Source organism: Gadus chalcogrammus, chromosome 5 (assembly GCF_026213295.1).
Source record: "Gadus chalcogrammus isolate NIFS_2021 chromosome 5, NIFS_Gcha_1.0, whole genome shotgun sequence".
Taxonomy (NCBI): Eukaryota; Metazoa; Chordata; class Actinopteri; order Gadiformes; family Gadidae; genus Gadus; species Gadus chalcogrammus.
Genome location: NC_079416.1, coordinates 9,434,644 through 9,446,167, shown reverse-complemented (window position 1 = coordinate 9,446,167; position 11,524 = coordinate 9,434,644).

Sequence of the window (11,524 nt, the reverse complement as noted above, 5' to 3'; positions counted from 1 at the left end):
GCATACAGAATATTTACTGTTAACAAATAACTTAATAACTTCTTCCATTCCTTATAATTAATTCATGCCCAGTTCTCCAAGACTTTAGACTCGTGGTTAATTTCCCTGCATTCATACGTTGTTAAAAATGCATCGCCTCTTGACTATGAGTGTTCCTCAAGTCTGTCAGAGCTTTTGGGGATTCATTTAGAAATCTGAGCTGTGGTTTGTTCCTTGACAAAATGATTTAAACATTGTTTTTGGTCTTATAAAATATGTTGTTTACGACTGGGGAACCAGATGGATATTCTTCACAATATGTTGATTCAGCCTGGCCAACTGAGAGGGTTCGGTAGATTTTGCTTATTAAGACTTATTGCTAAATAATCTTTGTTGATTTATTTATTTATCTATTTTTTTGTTTGTGACAGGCTGCTCTAGTTCTTGATGAGATTCTTTCTTGAACCCTTTCTCCATCAATATTTTATGATGTATTTCTCAGTCACTAATGGTGACACGGTTTGTTTTTGACTTAGAATGTGGCTCTATCTTTGATGCGTCCCCAGACCCCATGCCCATCAGAGCATCTACCGTTGATGGTCAAATACTCTGCTAACCAATGTGATTTGTAAAAGAATCATACCATGTTGATGACAAAACATTTTTGCTTTGACTGTAGGAATCCATCCTTAAATGGAGAGCCCAAGGTAGTGCACTTAGGTACCTACCTGCTCCTCAAAGACATGTATCAGAATTTAAGTCGCTTTGGATAAAAGAATCAGCTCAATGACTATATAGCAAATAGACTAAAAACAAACTAAAAAGTGGCCACGTTGAACTTGCCGATGATTTGCATAACTAATCTACTGCTTGTCTTGGAACACACTAGCCGTGATGCTGATAAGAGGGTTTGTCTATTCACTCTCATATCCAAATGTAACTTTGTTTAATTTCCCCTTGGTTTCGCACTAGATTCATCATGGCTGTTTGATTTTTTTTTTCTTAAATCCATACAGATTGTTTGGATAATTCGAACTACACTAACTCTGACCAATTGTATTTTGTGCTTAGTGCTATAGTATTACAACACTGCTTGTACGATATTGGATTTCATGTAAAATATTGGATTCCAGATCTCTCTTTGTATTGCTCTCTATTGCTGAATGAGACGACGGTATGGTACATCCGCGTGGATTGGATTCAACGACGCCGGGAGGAGAATGAGGAAACTGAAACTGCTTGCTCTTTCTGAGCTCTCCTTCCAGCTGAGAAATTCAAAAAAAACAATGCAAGCGAACCTGAAATAGTTCACAGCCTTGGAGAAATTCCCAGAGGGAGGTCGTAAATTGGCCCTCGGAAGAGAGAAAAAGAAACAATTGGCCTTTACCTCGGAGGATGCATGTCATCTCTCCGCTACTCACTGCTGAGCAGATTAAGGTCAAATAGACCATTTTCCCCCCTTTTTCCCGTTCCTCTGAAGGCTGCAGAAAGGGAAGGCTGGCAAGAATGACAGGATGGAGAGTGGGAGTGGGGGTGTTAGGAGAGCGGGATTGTGAAGGTCTTTGAAAGAGGTTTTACACCCGTCCCTGGTGAGATTCCTGCCTCGCTCCAACAACTGTGTTGATAATGGCTGACTGTCAAGGTAGATGAGCTACGCGTCCCTCCCCGGTCCCTCCCTCCAACAGGCACCGGGTCCAGCCAACGCTCCACATCAGTTATGAGGGTAACCGTCTCTGGCATGGCACTGGTTAATGCTGCTGGTACCCTAATGTGGTTCGAAGCGCGGCTGTTGTATTTTCGTTGGAGAAGAAGAAAAAAAAGCTCTCAACATAACTTTTCTTGATGCAGTCTCAGATGGTCAACTCTATATTATATATCCGCCGGCTAATCTAAAGCGTACATGAGAGGATTTACTGGGCACATATCGCACATTGCAAATTGCACAAACTTAATGGGCTAACACCAAATTATGTTGTTAGTCACTCACTCGTCACAGCTGATGAATCTCTGAAATCTAAATGCTAACCCTGCCAATTGTCATTACAAAGCCAATTGACACACAGTTAAATCCTTTGTTTCAATTGATTGTCCTGTCAATCAGGAAGGAGCTCTCCCCACTTGTTGTAATGTGTGAGCGAATAGCATAACACCCTGCCTTGCCGTGTCAAGGGCATATGGTTATGAAGTCAGCCTGCAATTAGGAACAATAATGTGCTGAGTCGAGCACGGCGACAAAATAGGCAGCACAATTTCTTCTGCCTCTGTTGAAATTATGCTTATCAGGTACCTCGCCTCGGCAGAGGTGAGGGGTCGGCTGGAGCAAGCAGCCAGCATTTCTCCACATAATTGAGAGGAGTTTGGATTTAATTGTATAATTAATCTTGTCAAATTAAGTTACACAGAAGTCCGACCCCTGAATTAGGCAGTCTGGAATATTCCAAATTGCCTTAATGTGAAATCTGGCTCCAGAATGCACTTTGTTCTCTCCTGATGGTATGAAGTAAGTTTTGAGTCATAATGAACACTGTATGCTGTAATGACCAGTTATTAGCTCTTATCACGTTCTTTTATATGATTAATTCTGCACAAAGTAATTGCAATTTAGAAAAAGGAAGCTCATTTCATTTGGACGCCTGTTTTGAGCCAGTGATGAGAAAATGTATGGCGATAGACATCCCTAGAACCTTTTTCCTTACTGGCTCAAAGTGAACTGACCTGGAAACGACATAATCAGAGCAAAACATATTAAGCTAGCACAGCCACTGCGAACCCTACTGAGGAACCTATGGGTTGTAGCACTACTAAATTATGTAAAGCTAACTGAAGCACACATTTCAGCACAGTCATTTCTACTTTCATACTTTAATTTTCTTTCCACTTAATATTACCATTCCTTGTGGCTTAATGTTGACCACATGTGGTCTGTTCTCAAGTGTGGTAAAGCTGCATTACTCAATATTTCATGCTCAATATTCTCCACATCATTCTCAAGTGTTATTTGACTAGCTGTTATGAACAGTTTGTACTGTGTATTCTTATGGAGGACATTTATTTCAATTCCACACATTTATATTTCTATACTTCTTCGTAATGTTTTGTGAACAGCATAACAAATTCACATCTGTGAAAATATATACACAAATGCATGTTGTTGTATTTAACCAGTGTGAAACCTGTGTTGTGAGTTGTTGATCTGCTTCCAAGCATTTAGTGTGGACAAATATCTTCGGCATAAATCTGCCACTGCTCAAAAAAAAAATCCAACAAATGTATCCACCAATCAGAAATGATGCTTTCTGACGCTTATCCAATCGGATAAGCGTTTGCGTTACCAATCAGCCACACACAGAAGCACACAGGAATTTGTCTGTACCATGACATGACATTTGCAGTTGAGTAGGCTGTACGAATCATAACTATTTTCTATATTAGAATATATTGAATAAATACATTGAACTTATACTAACCTAATTAAGTTAGTCCCTTTGATCATAAGCTGATCCGGGGGGTAGCTTTAAGGAACAAGCCAACAAAGTAAGAAACTCATTATGGGTACTCAGATTTTCTGTATTGCCCCAGACCTCCTCCAAAAAGCACAACTAACCACGTCCCTTAGGATGAAAGTGTGTCACCTTGGGTGGATGGGGTGGGGGGGGGAGCAGGCATACTTCAATTCAAGGTGGCATTGGTGAGAACAAGGATATATAGTGTCATGACATCAGTATGAGTTTCATTCGTAGATACAATGGCCGACCACACCAAGGACCTGCCTCCTTCATGAGTATCGTTCCATGATACAAACTAATCCGACCTGTTGACGTTTGTGAGGACATGACTGTGAGAATATTACGCCCAGTAATAGTGGAACATGGAGAAAGCTCGATACACCCTGGATTGAAATATCGTTTCCCCTCTTGGGTTTTCCAGCAGAAGGATAATCCACAAAGACGATTCAAGCTCTTTTCCCTATTATCCATAGAATGAGAAAATGGGGCAATTATGTTATGCAACATAATACAAATGGTCAATTATGGGATATAACATGACCCTTCAGGACACCAAATTGTGTAAATGGGACACCAAGCAAATGGGACTGAAAATCAGAGTAACATACTATCAGGGTTCAAGCCACTGCCAACCGTCACACCTGCAGCAGTGTTGTCCTATAGAAGCTCAATAAACCTTATTGAGCTGTGCTTCAGTTTAGGTCCCTGCCCATGAGAATACATAACCTTGTCATGAAGAGTCGAAGAGTCCTCTCCCTAAACCAATGAGCGTACCCCGCCCCACCTCAGCCGGCTAATCTTGTCTCTAAGTAAAGGGGAGTGAATTTTGCAACCGTGTCTCTCGGCACACTCGTCTACAGAGATTATGTCCGCCTGAGTGGAGACGTTTCTCCCCCACCGCCCCCCACTTCTTTGCATTCGGTGGGAGTTGAGGGGGGGGAGGGTATCACACACATAGAGATGATAAAAACAGTAGCTGTGCAGTGATGAATTAATAACAATATGAGATCAGACGCACGCCAACATAAGTCTGGGTTGGTGGCGGTGGTCGTCTGATGTTCCACGGGTGAGATCACCTGCGGCTCGGCTACCAAAAGGAAAGCGTTATCTTTTTTTTTTCAAATCTTGCAGCTTTTCATTTCACACACTTTGAAATCTATTGGCAGCAGACGCCCCCGCCGCGCCGAGTTGGTGGAAGGAGAACTGCCTGGATTTGGTGGCTGGTGTGTTTTTCGTGCTCAGCCATTAATTATCGTGTCCTCTCGCAGATGAGCAGTGTTTACCGCCATTAGACTGATTGTCATCCGTGCCGTTGTCTTCTTCATCTCCAGTGACAACATTTTGTTATTTACTCCCCGCGACGGGGACCGAGAATCCACGGCTGGTCCGTCTCCCGTCTGGTGAGCTCGGGGGCCCCGCGGGTATTGCCGGCATAATTCTCTTCTTAACACAACGACCTTACTCGGCTGTTGCTGTCAGATTTAGTAACAGCAGATGCACGGAATAACACCGTTAGGAGATAGAGAAAAAAACGTCTCCTTCACTTTGTGAGGATGCCAACTGTGTCTCTGTGTGCCTTTCCGAGAGCGAAGCCATCTTTGATGTGCGTGACGTACGGCGTTCTCTCTATAGATGGCATCTCGGGGAAGCGAGAGACTTGCTGTGCTGGGCGCAGGACTACCGTCTCTCTGAATACAGATGGAGAAGGATGCCCTTGTGCAGTTTTCCCCCCAAAAGCAAACACTCAAATCGATGGCTCTTTATCCCGTGAGTGTGTGTGCTGCAGTGCACTCTGCAAGTGAATAGAATCAGTAGCGGGCGAATGTAATAAAAAAGTTCTGTATTTTTTTCCACATAATTCAGATTCTCCTGATCTCGCGATGTCCCTTCCCCTCTCTGTTTCTCTTAAATCCAGTCAGGAAGGATTTTGCTTTGAACAAACACCGTTTTCATTTCCTAGTGAAGGCCACTGTAGCCCTTTTAGCACATCGGTAGAAGGTAGTTGATGCACTTGATCGCACTGTGGAACAGGGGTTTGAAGACATGTTTTGAGCTTTGGAACTCAAGTAGCTTAAAGGTTCTTGTTTGAAGTGCTGCTTCAACTGATCACCTCATTCAAAATAAGTTAGTGCAGTGCGTGCTTCTCTTTCGCCTTCCCCAATAGCCTTACGGTATTTATACCGTCATTACTAATACAGTTTGGACCATAGAGCTTTAAGCTGAACAAGCATGTAGAGAATCTAAGGGTGAAGATATTGAAGGAGCACATCGCTTAGATAAGGAATTCATCCCAAAATGGAGAGAATGTCAACTGAACGAAGTTGATGGTAGTGGGTCTTCTCGTATATTTGATAGACAACGTTCCTGTGAACAGTTACTGGTCTTTATTGGATTTTGACTTAAATTAAGGAAAATAGTTGATTGATTCTCTTTTAGTTACTGTAGCTTTAAATGTAGCACTCCATGACCTACCCTTTCAATGCACCTTCCCAGTGTTGAAATAGGCACCAGCTTTCCCCAAGACTTCTGTGTTTTACGTGGATACCCCCCCCCCCCCCACACACCTCCGCTCCCCCAGCCCCCACTCTTCTACCAATCGGTCCCTTGATTGTTCAGGGAAATCTTGTAAAATGCAAATGGGGCCAAACAGAATGTAATTGCTGCCGTGTGATGATTACGAGGGAGAACTAATGATGTCCCAACACTAGGGTCAGGCGGGGTTTAATTAGTGGAGGCACAATCAGTGTCACTCCTCTCTCTCTCCTTTCTCTCTTTCTCTCTCTCTCTCTCTCTCTCTCTCTCTCTCTCTCTCTCTCTCTCTCTCCTCTCTCTCTCTCTCTCTCTCTCTCTCTCTCCCCCCCCCCCCCCCCAACACACACTCTCTCTAGTGGTCCCCCATGTCTGCCTGGGCCTGTGCCAGCTCGCTCTCAATCGGGGGGGGGGGGGGGGGGGGGTAAAGAAGAAGGGGACATTGGGCCACTCCCGACGTGAAAGGGGGAGAAATTAAAACGGCACGGTTCCTTTGTTCGACTCGGGATTGTTTGGGAAATGGAAACCCTGAAGAAAACGTCTTGCTCCGGGTTACCGATAGAGGTGGAGGTTAATGAGAGCCGCAGAATGGAAAGAGGTTGTCTGTTGTTGGCCCGGAAAAAACACTGTGGTCTTCTGTGTCCTCTTTGGAACGGGAGGGAAAAAAACATTGAAAGACAAAAAACTAAACGCGCACGCACGCACGCACGCACGCACGCACGCACGCACGCACGCACGCACGCACGCACGCACGCACGCACGCACGCACGCACGCACGCACGCACGCACCCACGCACGCACGCACGCACGCACGCACGCACGCACGCACCCACGCACGCACGCACGCACACACACACACACACACACACACACACACACACACACACACACACACACACACACACACACACACACACACACACACACACACACACACACACACACACAGAAACAGCCAGTGTGCCAACAGTATCATATTGTCTTCAGTAGTAACATGGCTCAAACAGCTCCCCAGGCTCTCATGCATATTGTTCAGTTGGAATATGTTTTGCTGGGGAGGAACCAAAATAAATCCTGAAACAAGACGAGATTGGACAGATGACTGAGACCGGCCAAGGAGAATAACTGTGGCCAACATTCCTGATTATCCAATCAGTGCTCTGAAAACATCAATTCCGTCTAGTCAATAGATAATTAAGAGGGATAATTGGCTGGCTATAATCTGGGCAGACAAGCAGTGCTGGTAAAGTTCCATGTCTTCCCTGATGATTCACATACGCACACACACCCACTTACACAGCAGATATGTCCAGCGACGGAAGTTCTTGTTGTTCTTCTGATGAATTTATATGGTGGTAAAATATAGAACCAATGAAGAGTCCTTCGGGATCCCTTCTCATAGGAATCTACAAAGTAATTCTCTAGTCTAAGCCATTACAACTAGCGCCCCACAGGGCCACATCCAGACTGCCTTTATTTTGATCCAGCCCTCAGATAACTTAAATGAACAATCGCAATCAATTTTCCCTGAAAAAAAAGCTTTTCCAAAGCAAGAAGGTTAGCCAGTTCATTTCTGCCAATAGGAAACCTTGTTATCAGTTTGGTCCCACCCCTACGACCTGCCTGCTCTGTGCGCAAGCCCAACGTCTGTCACTGCTGGCAATGAAATTCGACAATTTGATAAGGGTCGGACTGTGAAGTATATATTTAGTAATGTGTGACCAAAGCAAATATGTTTGATCTGCAACAAGACTATCACAGTCAGTAAAGAATACCATCTGAGAAGGCACCGCATCACACATCGCTCAAACTTCAATGGAACATATCCCATGGTTCAGTTGCTCGTTGTCCAATCAAAGTCGAATCAAGATCCTCTCTGTGAATCACCAACCCGGGGCGGCTATCACAGCCGTGCTCGGAACAAGGGTGGAGTACCATAGCCCCCCCCCCCTCGGTTAGGGGGGGGGGGGCTCGGTGAACAACAGAAACCCTTCACAGATTCTGAAACTGCATGCTAGCTGTCCTTGAAGATGTATTGAACAGAGTTAAGGTGAAGAACAACATATTTTTCATCCATCTGAACAAAACCCTGTCAACTCAATGACATCCTCACTTGTTCCTAGATTGGTTAAGGGCTGAGGCCAATTCTTTTGAATGTTTATTTGAATGAGATGAATAATAAGAGTACTTGTCACAACCTTTTTACAGGGTTAAAGTTAGCATGGTCGATGTCTCTTCGATCTTCTCTCACATTAATAAAATCTGTATTGGATGTGGGATGTATTGAAAAATAATACATGAAGAATAACACAGGTCTATGTATAAATGTATAAACTGACTGCCATGCTTTCTATGTGAGATAAACTAATTGAGACTCTTTGTGCACGGTATTTAGGTAATGTAGTGTTGTATTTTATGTTGACACGTAAGTGCTTGAATGTGATAATACCTTTTTTTTCCTGGCGTCCTTAAATTTTCAGCTGCATTGATCTGGCCCTTGTAAGTAGCTGAATAGCCTGGACTCTGGAGAATGGGCGGTCAATGAAACTTCACTTGAATCATAAGACTAAGGTCTTGTAAGACTCACATGAATAGAAAGCAGAAATGAAGAGAATACGAGTGGAATGGTTCTGACAGATACATTTGGTCCAAAGTACACAGCGTTTAAATAAAGTAAGAGGCCAAGTTATTGGCTTGTTGCTCAAGGCCACTTCCAACTTCAGGCACGACCTTCACTTTGGTCCACATTTGCTTCAAGACATCTTGCTTAAGAGCTGGCTTTTTCCTTTTCTCTTTTTTTCCACCACTGGTTGTTTCTGAGCAGATTTAACCAGACAGGGCCCCAGATTTAAAACATTGACCTGCCTCCTTTTTCCACGGTGGTCCACTAATCCATTGTGTTGCTGAGCCTGTCCCCGCCGCCCCCCCGCCATGGCTCCTGGCTCTTGCTCTTGTGAATAGAAAGGTCCTTAATGTGCCAGATCAAGAGGAAAATAAGGCTCTCCAAATGGAATCAGATCCCATCGAGGGCCCGCCGGGCTGCCAGGGAAGGGCCTGGCCGCGGTATTAGGGCCACAACCAGACAGAGCAATTGGACCATAATTCCTTTTCCAACTATTAGCCCATCACGTCCCGGCGCTATACAGCCGCTTGCAGCGCAGGCCTCCCCCCCCCCCCCCCCCCCACATCCCAAACACATTCTTCTCCCCCTCGCCAAACCCAACTGGCCCTTGATTCATTCATTAATTCTCAAGCAGAAGCCGAACCGGCGCAACGGTCAAATAAAACGCCGCACGGATAACAATCCTACCCGAGTCCTGGACAGCTCCCGCCAACACGGAGGGGCGAGAAAGAAGGAATAATAGAGCATTACAGAGCAAATGTATCACTGTCGTTTGGTCCCCATAATTCCTCAGGTTTTTCATGTTTTATTTATGCTCTGCGAAGCTGCCTGCTCTTGTATATCCCCAACCCAACAAGGCGCAGCAGGTTGAGAAGGAAGGGGGGCGAGTGGGGCTGGGGGTGAGAGTGTGTGTCTGGGGGGTGGGGGTGGGGGGGATTCGGTATTGATTCGGCATGACTGTGCAGCCTTTCGTGCATCAGCGACCCCCCCCCCCCCCCCCCCCCCTACCTCATGCTACGCCTCCTTCAGTTTGAATTCTTCTTGAGCCTTTGGCCCGCTGCCCCCTTGTGCCTTGGCTCGCGTTCAATTGCCCCCCGCCCCCCCCTCTACCCCTATCCCCCCCACCCACCTCTCTGTCTGAGGCAAAGCCCAATCCTATTCCCATGCATTCAATATTCCCATTATAACATCATTAGTCAGGACATTGTTTTGGACTCGTTAATGGGATATGCATCACCTTAGACACCTCGGAATTGCCGTGTCACACCGACTGTGTGTGTGTGTGCGTGTGTGTGTGTGTGTATGTGTGTGTGTGTTTCTTTGTGTTGGTGTGTGCGTGTCGGGGTTGACCTTGAGTTTGCTGACATGCGATCCGCCTACGAACCTGCTGACACATTCTATGGTTTCGCCCATTGCACATACAGTATATACACTCACATTCACAAACACACACGCACGCACGCACACACACACACCCCCCTATGGATTCCTTTCTCCTCGGGCTCCATCTCTTGGCCCCCGCTCCCATGCAGCTCCACAGTGATGCTGGAGAGTCAGCGGGGGAGGGGGGAGGGGAGGGGGGAGGGGGGGGGGGGGGGGGGGACCGGGGTGTGTGGACCGGCTGGATCAGGATCATTTTTTTTAGGATGCGAGGCAGGTCCTCCTGTTTGTAAGTATCGATCCTCCGAGGGCCCCGGGCCCCTTGTTCTCCCCCTCTGCCCGGCCCTGGACGCCATCCATCACCAGCGCCATGCCTCGGAAGCACAAACGGACGCCACTGCTGTGGATGAAATACAGATAATAACATAAGTCTTATGTGTGTATATATATAATGCATGCATATGCATACAAACACAATTTATATCATGTATATATTTATTTATATATGCATATCTGTGCAATCCTGTATTTGTAAATCCTTATTTTAATTAGCCATAGTGAACATATCGATCATGGCTTATCTCTTTTTATCGATGTCCAGCAATTAAAACAAACTGTGAAACTGAAGCTTCTCCTCGTCAAAACCGTGTGTCTCTCTCCATCCCTATTGAAAAGGTGGTTTTCTTAAAATGTCCCTGCCCCCCCCCCCCTCTCTCTCTCTCTCTCTCTCTCTCTCTCTCTCTCTCTCTCTCTCTCTCTCTCTCTCTCTCTCTCTGCTCTCACTCTCTCTCTCTCTCTCTCTCTCTCTCTCTCTCTCTCTCTCTCTCTCTCTCTCTCTCTCTCTGATCTCACTCTCTTTTGAGCCACACCTAGGTCCTCCCCCGTACTCTGGTTCCTGATTGATTGTGACTTTTGACGGCTGGTGGTGGGAGGGGGGGAGAGGGGGGATGGGCCGGGGGGGGGGGGGGGACGGGACCACTGCTGCAGCTTCTGTCTCAGCCTGAGGTTGGCCATTGCAAGGTCGACGAGGAAAACAAGAGACAGAAGAAACAGAGGGCAGAGAGAGAGAGAGAGTCAGAGAGAGGGAGAGAGAGGGAGCGAGAGGGAGGGAGAGAGAGAGAGAGAGAGAGAGAGAGAGAACGATAAACAAGAGCAGGAAGCGGTAGCGCCGCGTGGCCCGGGTGTTTTAAATAACTTTGACGGAAGACTTTTTAAACGTCTCTGTAGGCTGGAGCTAATCTGATGTGAGAGGATGCCATGCTGGGGCTGATAGGACAGGGAGATAGAAGAGGGGGGTGGGGGATGAGGAGGGAGAGGGGAGTGGGGGGAGTCATGGAGGGAGAAAGAAAGGGTAATAGAGGTGCTCACTCAGCTGGTGGGAAATCTGCCCTCTTCATCTTTTTATCTCTCTCTCTCTCTTGCTCCCTTCCTCTCGCTCTCTCCCGCTCTCTCTCTCTGCCTCTTTATCTCTCCCACTCGTCACTCTTTCTCACTTTGCCCCTGTCTC